Raw genomic sequence first — 14,587 nt, 5'->3', positions numbered from 1 at the left:
AAGTGGGAGCAAATTGGTTCAAATGAGGGGTCTTTTCCTTGTTTAGCTCATCAATACACTGTATATGGCCAAGATATATGGACACCTAACCATACCATATGTATGAGCTTGTTGCATATCCCATTCCAAAATCATGGGTATTAAAGGGTTTTCTAGTTTAGGTCATCACTAGTTGGTCTATCCCTGCCAATCAACTGATCCTCTGGTCTACTGTTAGTGAAGCCAAGATGGACATTTGCATAGGAGTTAGAGCTGGAAGTGAGTGATAATGCAGTTGAAGCCGGAAGTGTAATAGAAGGCTTTTTTCCCCATTGATTTCAATGGAAGTGAAGCCTTCTATTACACGTCCGGCTCTGACCCTGATGTAGATGTCCAGCTCAGCTGCACTAACAGCTGGTTACAAGTTGGATTGTGCCAAGGAGAGGATGGCACCCAAAGCTTGTGAAAACCAACACAGTGAGATGTAAAAATGGGAATAAAATGTTTCCTGCAGCCAGATAAATATTAGTATGAAGTGGCCAATCCCTTTAATTCTTTCCTTTACTATGATTATATTTTGTTGCATATTACAATTCTAACAACAAAAAAAGAAATCTTCTCTATGGCTCTCAAGAGAACAGCCGTTTCCCTCCTCCTTTACCTGTGTCTGGCTGTAAGACAACTGGCTGAAGCGGGAGCCTCTCCCCATGCCATTTCTGCAGTAGCCACGACCTATGGACATGCCTTGCCCCCTCAACCATTCTCTAGAAATGTAACTTATTTGCATGAAATTAGCTCATCTACTTTCTACATGATCTTTACAAGACTGTTTGTTTAAAGGGGTTGTCCCGCGCCGAAACGGGTTTTTTTTTTTTTCAACCCCCCCCCCCGTTCGGCGCGAGACAACCCCGATGCAGGGAAGTAAAGAAAGTTTACCGGAGCGCTTACCTGAATCCCCGCGCTCCGGTGACTTCAATACTTACCGCTGAAGATGGCCGCCGGGATCCTCTGTCTTCGTGGACCGCAGCTCTTCTGTGCGGTCCACTGCCGATTCCAGCCTCCTGATTGGCTGGAATCGGCACGTGATGGGGCGGAGCTACACGGAGCCGCTCTCTGGCACGAGCGGCTCCATAGAAGACTGCTGAAGACCCGGACTGCGCAAGCGCGGCTAATTTGGCCATCGGAGGCCAAAAATTAGTCGGCACCATGGAGACGAGGACGCCAGCAACGGAGCAGGTAAGTATAAAACTTTTTATAACTTCTGTATGGCTCATAATTAATGCACAATGTACATTACAAAGTGCATTATTATGGCCATACAGAAGTGTATAGACCCACTTGCTGCCTCGGGACAACCCCTTTAAGGAAGTTGACACAAATCTTGCCAGCTGATGAACATAGTGGGCAAGTTTGTCTTCATTTTACTTTTAGCATTAATTTCTAGCTTTAGTATTCCTTTAACAAAAAGTAAATAAAAATAATTTGATTTCTGTAAATACTAAATAACTAATATACTGTTTTTCTCCCCAAATCCATGCAATTCAAAGTTTTTACATCAGAGTTCTTTGACCTGCCACTGATTATGATGTTACATGATACAGTAAGTCTTAAGTGTGCTACATAAATTGGCCTATCGTTCAGTTAAGTATAATAGTGCTGCTATTATTAAGTGAGAGAAAAGGGCACTTTTAGCAAAAGGCACATAATTAGTTTAAAACTTTACTTCCATTTGTCATATGCAATTTGCTAATAGTATCACTGTCATTTTTCAAACGACACACTCTTTTGTAGCTGTGTGCTAGAACCTGATTTAATCTGTTCATTTGTAGACATTACTTGTAGTTTATGCAAATTTGAAATTCTTCCATCCATGCAAGTAATTGGATGAAGTGGTATGTAGCTCATCTTGGCCTAATTTTGTGGATAAAAATTGTAAAGGTTTTACAATCTCATAGCAGAACAGACTGAAATATATTCAGAAACATGCATCAAAATTAAACATTTACTTATACTACACAGGGCAAACATTGCTTTTTCAGGCAGCAAAAGCACAAGCTGTATAACGTGAACTCCTTTCATCTGACACTAATATCCTGAATAAAAAAGCTAATTTAATCATTCCCTTTCAGAAATCAGAACAGGTTTAGCACAAATTACCATATACTGTATTTATACTTGCATAGACTTACACACATATGGTATAAAATTTAGTGATTAGCCGATCTGCGAGAACTTACTAAGCCATTTTTTTCACCGATGGTCAAAATTCTTTTTACACAGCTATATTTCCTCCAGTTCAGAAGTTAAGACAAATGGAGGCTGAAATGCTTTTATGTAGATACCTATTTCAACCTCCATTGTTTTGCTTAGGGTATATTAAGACAGCGCTGTGACACGGAGGTTGTTGCTCTACATATAAGGGCTATGTGGCAAAAAAATGCAATCAGTTTTACTGCAATTTTTCACAGTTCCGCAATTAGCACAGCTGTGAAGTTAACTAAGGCCTCTTTCCCGCGAGTGTATATCGGCCCATCGTTTTCACGGTCGTCCGATACATGCTGTGATCTGATGCATTGGATTCTAGTGCATCAGATCACATGGCTGTATTCCCGCGACGTAAAAGCGCCCAGCCGGCCCAAAAGATCGTCCTGGGCTTATCTCCGCCACTGCCCCACCGCCTCCCATTGGAATAAGCCGGAGGGGAGGAGAGAAGAGGTGAGCTGGCAACGGGGACGGAAGGCGAAGGCTCAATGGCATGGCAGCCTTGGCGTATATGCCCCGGGGCCCATGCCATGTGAACAGGCGCACAAAGGTTAGATACGTGTGCCCTTTCACAAGCTTTTAAGCCCCAAATGATAACATATATTGGCCGGCTGTGAAAACGGCGGTCGATATACGCTCGTGGGAATGAAGCCCCAAACTGTGAAAACTTAGCTATTTGCAGTAGAACACTTTTTTGCTGTGTGGTTCTCATTTATGCACAGCAACAAACAGTTTACAACTGTTCCGTCTTACTATACCCTTAATAGCTGCATACAGAAGTTAAAGAGGACCTGTCATGTCCTTATGTCAGCAGTGTCAACTACATAGCTCTCGAGCTGTGACCTTGCTAACATTATTATCACCCTTCTTTCCTCCTTACTCATTCCCCTTCCTCCTTAGGGTGAATGACTACCCACTAGCGTTTTTTTTTCTGCTGCGAATATGCTGCTTTTTTTTTTCCAGATGCCTTTGTGACTTCCTAATGTTAAAAAGGCAACGCAACGCAATGCAACGCAACTTTGCATTTTCAACATTAGAAAGTCCCATTGACAATTGGAAAAAAAGCAGCATATTCGCAGCAGAAAAAAAACGCTAGTGGGTAGTCACCCTCATTGTAGTACCCCAGAGATGGGGTCCCACAGCATTGCTATTGCTACCTTATGAAAAGTGGTTTTGTGTATCAGTAAAGATTTAAGATGGGAGTAATTATGTGTTTATGACTTTAAATGGTTAAATTCTGATGTTCTTACCACCTAATCTCCAATGTTTCCTGCTATAAAACTTTGCTGCTGACATACCCACTATATCCTTAGAAGAATACTTTTGGGCTGTATTTAAAAAACAAAATTTACAGCATTTTTATGTCATTCTTTCAACTCATCACCACTACCAGTGCAGAATGGGGCCTGAAACACTTTTTAGATAAATTTGTGTCCTTAAAGCCGCTAGGAAGGACGGCAGTAGGTGCAGTAAGTGGATAACCAGCTTCTGTTTATTTGTAGCTTACAGTTTTTTAGCCATTACTCCCTCATCTAAATCATATCTGAAGTTTGCAAAGATTGCATCTGTCTCCCATCAGGCTGAAGGCTTAACCCTCTCATGACCAGGGTCATTGATGCTGCTATTTCCAGGTAACATTGTGCAGATCTGGCATCCCCACTTTCAAAAAATTATTACTTTTTTTTATTTTTCCATCAATAGGGCAGTATGAGGGCTCTTTTTTTGCTGAATGACCTGTAGTTTTTACTGGTACCATTTTGGGGTACACATGATTTTATTTAATAACCTTTCTTCAGACAGGGTGACCAAAAATAGCAAATCAAGCATTGCATATTCTTTTTCTGACTGTGTTCACCGTGCGGGATTAATAACACGGTAGTTTAATAAATTGGACATTTACGGGCACAGCTATACAAATTCTTACATTTTTCTTTTAAACTCGCTTTATAAAGGAATAAAAAGAGCATAAATCATATTACTCAGCGACAAAGCTGAATGTAAGATGGTTCAAGTATAAGAATAGATTGGAATTACATAAACCAATGTACACTGTATAATGTAAGACGATTGAAAAAGGTACTTTATAGAATTCAAAATATCATCATCATACCTGTAAAAGACTAGAGGGTTCCTTGAAGGGTCAAAGACCGCATCAGGTCAACCAACTGCTGAAAAGCACTTTGGTGGGAGTTGTGGTTTACGAGCCCCAACAAATTGCTCAAATTTTATAAAATGTATCAGCATTTTTTATTTTTATACATTATCTTTTTGTATGGGAGAATAGAATTGACTAGTTTACACCATTGGGGGAGTGTCATGGGTCATCTGTCAATTCTTACATTTAAAAAAAAATGTAATTTTTTTTGATGCAGCAACTGAAAAAGGGAGGGGGGGGGTAACTTTTAATAATTTTTATATAAATTAAAAAGCCTTTATTTTAGTTAATTTAACTTTTTTTTAAGTCCCCATATGCGAACTGGAACTTGCTATAATTTGATACCTTAAGGTGGCTTCACACGAGGGTGTTTTTGTGCGTGCATACACGCACACAAAAACACGCATCTCTTAGCCCCAATGCTGCCGCGCGGCTCCATTGAAAACGATGGTCTGCCGGCACCCCTAAATTGTTTTTCATGGAAGGGCTTTACATATTAGCACTCCACTGAAAAACAAGAATTTTTGTGTAAAAATAAATAAATAATAATAAAAAAAAACGTACCCTCCGCCACTGCCGTGTCCCCCACGGGGATGCAGGACACATCTGCCGCATGCGGCAGATGCTTCCTTCATCCCCGCTTGTAAATATAATTCCCTGCTGCTGCACCTGCCACATCTGTGACAGATGCAGCAGAGGAATTCTTCAATTCTCTACCGCAGCTGTCACACATGACAGCTGCAGTAGAGGATTCTGCTGCCGACACCCTGTCATTGGATTTCAGAGAAGGGCTTTAAATATAAGCCGTTCCTTGAAAAACCATTAAAAGTAGTGTAAAAAAATAGATACCTTCCTTCAGCTGCCGGGGCTGAGCCGAGTCTTCTCTGCGTTGTCCCCGACTCTGTAGTGCTGTTCTTTGAGCAGGCGGGGATTTAATATCCCCGCCTGCTAAAAGAGCTGATTGTGATTGGCTGAGGTGCTCAGCCAATCACAGGCAGCTCTCGCCGAATGAATGACAGGGTGCTAGCAGTAGGATCCAGCACACATGACAGCTCCGGTAGGGAATTGAAGAATTACCCTGCTGCATCTGTTTTTGCTCGTACAGAGGTGCGCACACACGTAGGCACCTATGTACGCACAAAAACAGGCTCGTGTGAAGCCACCCTTATACAGTATAATCCGATACTATTGTATTAAAATATACCATATTACAGGCTGCCCAATAAACAATTATGGAGTAATAAATAGCCATAATGTTCCCTGTAGTAATAAATAGCCACAAGGTCCCATGTAGTGATACATAGTCATAATGTCCCCTGTAATAATAAATAGCCATACTGTCCCCATGTAATAGTAAACAGCTGTATTGTTCCCTGCTATAATAGCCAGAATGTTCCCTGTAGTGACAAAAAGCTGCCATTCGGTTCCCTTACAGTAATATACAGCTATACTGTCCCTCTGTAGTATGAAGTAAAAATAATGGACCTCTGTTGTGATACATAGCCTTAATTCCCCCTGTAGTAATAAATAACTGTACTGTCCCTCTGTAGTAACAGGTAGCCATACTGGCCCCTGTAGTAATAAGAAGAAGCCATACTGTCTCCTTGTATAAACATATAGCTATACTGTCCCTCTCTAGTAATAAGTAGCAATAATTGCCCTCTGAACTCCATATATATCAGTGGGACAGACACACTTTATATGCCTTATCTATGTTCAAGTATAACACTAAGCAGTCACTCCCCCCAATATATGGTAAGTATGTGAGTGGTTGATCATTAGTATCTTGCACTTCTACAATGCTCCTCCATATAACAGTCTGCCTAACTGTATTCTGCACGGAAGTAGTGTTTGTACATGCCCTTGTGTATCTTTCTACAACTGTTGGAGCATAGTCCATCCTTTAAGTATTTTCAGCACTGAATGCATAGAATACTTCTAATAACACTAAGTATATTAGTATGTTGGTTTTTATTTCACAATGATTAAAGTGCTAAAACTATAATTTTTTCTTAAAAGCGCAGTACCCTCATGGGCTAAGTAGTGCCAGAAGAATGTAAACCTGCTGTGATGGAAAAGAGGAGAAGTAGTGCATGCGGGTCCTCTCCTGACAGGATGGACCTACTGCACAAGTGATAAATTAATTCCATGCATAGTCAGTGCTGTTGGCTCTTTGCTATTATTTACAGTTTAAGGAAAAGGTAAGTGAACCCTTTGGAATTACCTGGATTACTGCATTGATTACTAACATAATGGGGTCTGATTAATTATTATTGAAGTTGCAATTATAGACAAACACAATCTAACTAAACTAAAAACACACAAACAGTTATACTATTCATGTCTTTTATTGAGCACATTGGGTGAAATTAACAATCCACAAATTCTTCTGTCATGGCACATCAACACTGCTCCCTTGTTCATGGAGGATGCCTAAGCAATTTGGTCTCATACTCCCAATTGTGACAAAGCCTCTCATAGTGCATATTCTGGTTCTGACCCTTACCTGATTCTGACCTTTCTGACGTCTGTGTTCCCTGATTTTGGCTCTGTATTCTGGACTTTGTTATTGCTTGCAGTCTTCCTTGACTTTCAGCCTGGATCTCGTTTAGACACGTGCCGCCAGCCCTGACCATAACCCGTGTTCCTGCAAAACTACTGTTCAGCTCTTCAGGTAAAACTCCTCAGCCCAGTGCACTGGGAATATCTGGACAAGTAACGGCCTGGGAACCCTGTAATAAATACCATATCCTGCTTGGAGGGTTCAAGGGTGAAAACCTGGGTTCCCTAGATGCTGCCTTTCCAGATAGCCCAAAGACAAACTAGTGTGTTTCAAGGTGGATCCATATTCCTTTGCCTGACACCTCCTGTAGCAGTAATCATTTTCACTAAACCTTCATGTAGCTGCAAATATGATTTGTACAACATTGCAGGGGAACTTTGGACCATTAATTCCTGCAAATGTATTTCAGTTTATTAATATTTCTAGAATGCCTTGCGTGCACAGCCTTCTTTAGTTCATGCCATAGCATCTCAACAGATCTAAGGTTAGGACGCTGGTCCGGCTACTTCAAAACACAAATCTCTTTTTTTGCTGTTTTCTGTTTCAATAGTATTTAGATTTTTCATTTTCAGAATAAAATAGAACACAGCATGCTTGATAATAAATGTACAATAATAACATTCCAATAGTCGAATGACACATATCATACATTAATTTAGTTATGTGATAAAGATTACAACTATTTGCATCAACAATTGAACAAGATTTATAAGCAGATGAGTATATTGTTATCAGGTTGAAAAAAGGATATTATAATCAAAGCTCCTAATATTTGTCAACCATTTAATAGAAGGGCAAGAGTCTACAAAGACTGAAAAATATAGCAGTCATCCAGATGTAGACTGACTCCAAGATGTCCATTCTCTCCAAATGGATTGAAATTTTCGAGAGGGTAGATGTGTTACATGCAAGCATTTTCTCACACATATGTCTGGTTGATTAACTTGACAGTTTGTCCTATATTAGGGATGTCAACACTTTTCCAATGTCTCAGTGTAATTAAATTTGATAATGCCAACACTTTGCATCCTAGAATTCAAAACTTCAGTAGGATTACATGGTAACAAATGTTCATCAAAGTTAACAAAGGAGTTTTCTGGACCTTGTAACAAACCATAGAGGTCAGTAACTAAAACACGGAGTCCCAGTATTTTTGGATAAATGGGCACTTACACAATATATGTAGCAGTGGTCCCCAGTTGCCACAATTCCTCCAACAATCAGCCGAACAATTATGATACATTTGGGCTAAACGTACCGGCATATAGTACTATCTTAGCATGATTTTCATTAATGTTTCCACATGCGTGCTACACTTAAGTGCATTATGAGGGTGGGTTCACACGAGCGTGTTTTTGTTAGTACTTAGGTGCGTATACATGTGCGCACCTAGGTACGAGCAAAAACACACAGGAACACAGCTGCGTGCTTGTTGTCAATGGAGCCGCGGCTGCTGCCAGCGGCTCCATTGAAGACAACAGTCTGCAGGCACCCCTGCATTCTTTTTCAGGGAAGGGCTTTACATATAAGCTCTTCCCTGAAAAAAGAAACATTTTACTGTAAAAAAAAAATACTTACCTCTCCGCCGCTGCCATGTCCCGCGGGGATGCAGAACACATCTACCGTGTGTGGCAGATGTTTCCTGCATCCCCACAATGAAAAAGAATTCCCTGCTGCACCTGCCACATCTGTGACAGATGCAGCAGAGGAATTCTAAATCCCTGCGGGGAATAAAGGATTCCCTACCGCAGCTGTCACACATGACAGCTGCGGTGGAGGATTCTGCTGCTGGCACCCCTGAAATGTTTTTCAGGAGAGGGCTTTAAATATAAGTCCTTACCTGAAAAACAAAAAAAAATGTGTTAAAAAAAAATAAAAAAATACTCACCTCCCTTCGGCTGCCGGGCTCAGCCACGTCTTCTCCTGTAGATCTCAGCTATCAGCAGATGGGGCTTTAAAATTCCTGCCTGCTGGTAGCTCTGATTGTGATTGGCTGAAGTGCTTCAGCCAATCACAATCAAAGCTACCAGCAGGCAGGGATTTTAAATCCCCGGCTGCTGATAGCTCAGCAGGGCTACAGAGCCGGGGACAGCGGCAGAAGCCGCCGCTGAGCCCCGGCAGCCGTTAATGACTTTTCAGGCAAGGGCTTCATAAGCCCTTACCTGAAAAGCCTTTTAAAATAGTGTTAAAAAAAAAAGAAAAGAATAGACACCTTCCGGGGCTCAGCGGCAACTTCTGCCGCTATCCCCAGCTCTGTAGATCTCAGCTATCAGTAGCCGGAGACTTGAAATCCCCACCTGCTGGTAGCTCTGATTGTGATTGGCTGAAGTGCTTCCGCCAATCACAATCAGAGCCTCCAGCAGGCGGGGATTTTAAATCCCCAGCTGCTGATAGCTTAGCAGTGCTACAGAGGCATGGACAGCGGCAGAAGTCACTTCAGCCAATCACAATTAGAGCTACCAGCAGGCAGGAATTTTAAATCCCCGGCTGCTGATAGCTCAGCAGTGCTACAGATCCGGGGACAGCGGCAGAAGTCGCCGTTGAGCCCCGGCAGTCGTCAATGGCTTTTCAGGAAAGGGCTTTCCTAAGCCCTTCCCTGAAAAGCCTTTTAAAATATTGTTAAAAAGAATACTTACCTGCTGGGGCTCAGCAGCGGCTTCTGCCTCTGTCCCAGGCTCTGTAGATCTCAGCTATCAGCAGTCGGGGATTTGAAACACTTTTCTTTGTTTTTCAGGGAAAGGCTTATATTTAAAGCCCTCCCCTGAAAAACATTTCAGGGGTGGTGGCAGCAGGATCCTCCACCGCAGCTGTCATGTGTGACAACTGTGGTAGGGATTCCTTTATTCCCCGCAGGGATTTAGAATTCCTCTGCTGCATCTGTCACAGATGTGACAGGTGCAGCAGGGAATTCTTTTTCCTTACAGGGCTGCAGGAAACATCTGTCGCACACGGCTGATGTGTTCTGCATCCCCGCGGGACATAGCAGCGGCAGAGAGGTACTTTTTTTTAACTTTTTTTTTTTTACACTAAAATGTTTCTTTTTCAGGGAAGAGCTTATATATAAAGCTCTTCCCTGAAAAAGAATGCAGGGGTGCCGGCAGCAGCCACGGCTCAATTGAAAACAATGTGTGCATTCCCTATGGTGCACGCATGTCCTATCTTTGCAGGCACGCACCTGCAAAGTACGGACATGTGCACACACCATATGGAATACATTGTTCTAAATACAAGCGTGTTTTTGTGCGTGCATATGCACACACAAAAACACGCTTGTGTGAACCCGCCGTGATTCTGAGAAAAAGCTTGCTTCCGTTCTTTGTCACCAAATTTTTGGCCTAACTTCTTCTCCCACTTTTTTATGGATGTGTTTTTTAAGCAACTAGGAGATTTTTGTTGTAATATATATACAATCTTAAAACTCTTTTGATTCCTTTAAAGAATATTTAAAATATATTTTTAATTGCCCCAGAATAATACACATTTGTGTATATAAAAATGCTATGTGTGTAAATATTTGTAATGATTTCCTGAAGTCAAATGAATTTGAGATCTTAGTTGCTTAAATGGAAGAAGAGATTCCTCTATCAATAAACGTATGAGTAAAAATACCCGACAATATTCACCTTGAAATATTTAAATATGGAATGGCATATTAAAGCAATTCTAAAGTGATCTATTCCTTCAAGAGGGAACTCTGGGTTTTTGTAAAATCATGACATTTTTCCCATGACTTTAAAGATATTTGAGTAAGCGGAGAAAAGTGGAAGGGTAGAGACAAATACCATAAAGGAAGTATGAGTAAAGATTTGGTCGAGACAAGAGAAGCAAGATAATGCTCTATATAGACCCATTGTTCATGGATTTCAGACGTCCACCATGGAGCTGTTATGTTTGTGCAGGCCATGTGAACAATGACCTACCAGTTTGTAATATATTTAAACCTAAAGGGAAGAATATCAAAATTACAGAAAAGGGAAATATAAACAGACATAAATATCACTAAAGGCGACCATCTGCTTACTGATATATTCATATAAGAGGGCAGGTATAGACACCGCATCCCTCAACATGCAGACAGCCAAACTGCCATATGGAGGAGCAATTGCACAGGTGCAAGATACTGATGAACAGTCCCTCACACACCTTCCTTATATTGTGTTTTAACCTGCCCTCTTGTATTAGTAAAGGGAAGAATATCCACTCAAAATTGGATATAAAGAACACCAAACAGACCAAAGGAGAATTAATCTAAAGAAAACAAGGAAGTCTGACTTTACACCCCAAAAGTCAGTGAATCATGCCTAAAAGCAGGACGATCACCCTGATAGGGATGGCCCCACACAGGAACCTAGGGTAAACCTGACTCACCCTATGTAGGAATGGAGAAAGAGACAGGGAACACTAGACAGAGTCAGAGCAATTTTAGACATAGCAAACCATAGACAGGATATAATTTGCATCAGGCATCTTCACACCTACAGATGGAGAGAAATTCAGACATAGGACATAGTTCAGACACCAACATCAGCACTTAAGGACAAAGGGGAAGTCAGGCATCCTATCACCTAAGAACAGAAAGGGTTCAGGTAACCTATCACCTTAAGACGGAAGGGGTTCAAGCATCCTATCACCAAAGAGGTACACCAAACATAACATAGTTTACACTAGTCATCTGCACACCTACAGATGGAGGGAACATCATACAAAACCCAAACAAAACCTCATGCATGCAGACCACAGACCAGATAGACAGAAAAAGTCCCAAAATGAAACAAAGATCTAAACAGCATGCATCCTAACACCCAGGTTTAGTTAGGAGATGCTAAGGTATAATAACCAGCATTCTCTAGCAAGAAGGGCTGGTAATTATGTACACAGATCGCAGGTGATTGGTTGGCTGGAGAGATCCACACAACATCCAGCCAAATCAACCTCACCTGCAGAAATGTGGTCAGGCCACTGTACATGTCAGGTCTGGGGGCCATTGTTTTGTCTCCATCTGCCATTGCAACCATCAGCATTTCATGATTACATCCCTCTGTAAACCACTTAGATGCAGCAGTTAGCACTGACAGCAGTATCTAAAGAGTTAAATAGTCAGCAATGCCATATATATATATTACAGTGTGTATTGCCAACAACTTAAAAAAAAGTTTGCATTTTTGAGACAATTGTATTTTATATTAGTGTCAAAGCTTAATATGTAGAAAACTATAATGCAATATGAAGGAATTCTTCATGTGTTTCATTGAAGGCAGAATAATACTTATAAGTTGCAATGCATTATGTGTAATAAGAAGGTCCCTGACATATGCCTGTTCTTGAAGGTCATGATTACAGATTTATGTGCTTCTTGTGTATAAATCCACTTTACCAAACATATATAGAATACCTTGCAAAACCAACAAAACCCTACATTGTTCTGTCTCAGAGAAACACTTCATGTTAAATAGGATAGTGGAATTGTGATATATAGAAAACACTACTTATAATCAATTCTTTATACTTTATAGAGTGGGATCAGTAAGATCTCATGGGAGATATTCTGGAACATTATGTGCTATATAATGTTTTGCTTAAATCATATTCCAGCAGAAGAGCTTGCACCTACTCCCTATATTATACTATCGTCTTACTTTAGCAACTACTTTGCAATGAACTTGTTGATAGACAAGAGACAAGTTAAAGCAGTTGTTCAGTTGAAAGACAATTTTTTTCAAGAGCTACTCCAGTGATTTTTTTTAATTCATTCATTATGTAGCTATCCCCCTGGTATACATAAGTCGGTTGGTCTTACCTTTGTTAGTTTCTCTAACTCGTAGCCTCTTTTTCCTCTGATGGTCATATGATCTCAGTTTCAGAGATATCAACCTGAAAGTGCCTTTCACAAGGTGATGGGAGTGGCCTTTAGAGGGTGTAGCTAACCTAGAGGGTGTGGCTAATGGAGAATTAAAAGGGAGTGTGTGAGAGAAAGGAAGGGATAGCGCAAAAAAGGAGGTATGAACAGAGAAAAAGAGGGAGCTTGGGACAGAGCTAAAGAGGGAGGGACAGAATGAGAGAGAGGGACAGAACAAGAGAGGGGGACAGAATGAGAGAGAGGGACAGAACAAGAGAGAGACGGACACAACGAGATAGAAAGAGGGACAGAATGAGATAGAGAGAGGGACAGAACGAGAGAGAGAGAGAGAGAGAGAGAGAGGGACAGAACAAGAGAGAGAGAGAGAGGAACAGAATGAGAGAGAGAGGGAGGGACAGAATGAGAGAGAGAGAGGGAGGGACACAATGAGAGAAAGGTAGGGATGGACACAGCAAAGGAGGGAAGACACAGAATGAGAGAGGGAGGGAGGTACAGAATAAGAGAGTGGGAGGAAGGGACAGAACAAGGGAGAATGAGAGGGATGGACAAGATGAGAGAGAAAGAAAGATAGTGCAGTCAAGTCATGTTTTATATTTGGGTTGCCAATAATGCTCTGGTATACTTAGTACACCAAACATTATTAGCAACCCATTCTGTTCTTTAGACATTTTTACCACGTGAAGCTATAACTTCCAGTGACCTTAACAATTGCTACTAGGATGAATAGGTTTCAGAGAAAGTTAGAAATATTGCAGCCATGAGGGCCTATGAAGGCAAAGAACAATTTCTCCTTATCAAGTAGAATAGTGTATAGGTAGGGCAGGCTGCGCAGAGACCAACAGCTGCATAGTAGAAAAGCAAGAGCCGACAAAACCCAACTTTGCGGGACCTCCAGCTCAAGGTGAGTTGTGGGGATTTCAAAGCAATGTTGTGCCAATGTTATGAAAAATAATGCATCATTTTGAGGGGAGCTTACAAACTTTTGTTTAAAGCATAAAATCGTAGGTAACATTTGCATTGTATTGCCCACATAAAATAGGAAGGAGTCTAGAGGTCATTGCCTTCATAGAACACAAGGATCCATCTACTGTTTTTCAGTTTGATTCCTTTTCTTAATGTAAAAATCAAACATGACTTTTCTTCTGTATTCACAAGAAGAATTATTCAAATAAGAAACCTCACTGCGCATTTTCCAAGCCAAAATTTTATTCTCAAATATTTGGTTGTTAATTCCTTTGAGAATGCTAACTGCTAAATACATCTTAGCGCACATTATCCAGGCTGTTAAATGCAAAATTTGACATAAAACATGCAGAATGAATGTTGACAATGAAAAAATACCATGTGTTTCAAACACAAACCTTTCCAAGTCTTCCTACACAGGGCCATTCCCAAGCGTTCCTACAATAAGTACATACAATGACACATCCCTGGCATTTATTGTAATTATAGTTTAGGAAATCCTGCTATGTGCTTATAAATAAAATAGAAAGCTAAGAAAATCCAAAACTTTTGGCAAACACTAATGATGAAAGAAATAATTGATTGTATATTATAACAGCAAAAACCTTAAAACCTGATGCATATGGTTAGAGCCCAGTGTACAGAGTCTGTATGATAGTATATGGAGTCCCTGTGCCTCCCCACTACAGCACTGTATAATGCTTCTAGGGGAGAATACATCCTTGATACAGCATCTACTGGAGTATGACAAGAATTTTTTCTTTTGGGTTCTGGATGAATCTGAATTTTTTTTTCAAATGTCTCCATT

Source organism: Eleutherodactylus coqui, chromosome 7 (genome assembly GCF_035609145.1).
Source record: "Eleutherodactylus coqui strain aEleCoq1 chromosome 7, aEleCoq1.hap1, whole genome shotgun sequence".
NCBI classification, from domain to species: domain Eukaryota; kingdom Metazoa; phylum Chordata; class Amphibia; order Anura; family Eleutherodactylidae; genus Eleutherodactylus; species Eleutherodactylus coqui.
This window is presented reverse-complemented; position numbering follows the sequence as displayed.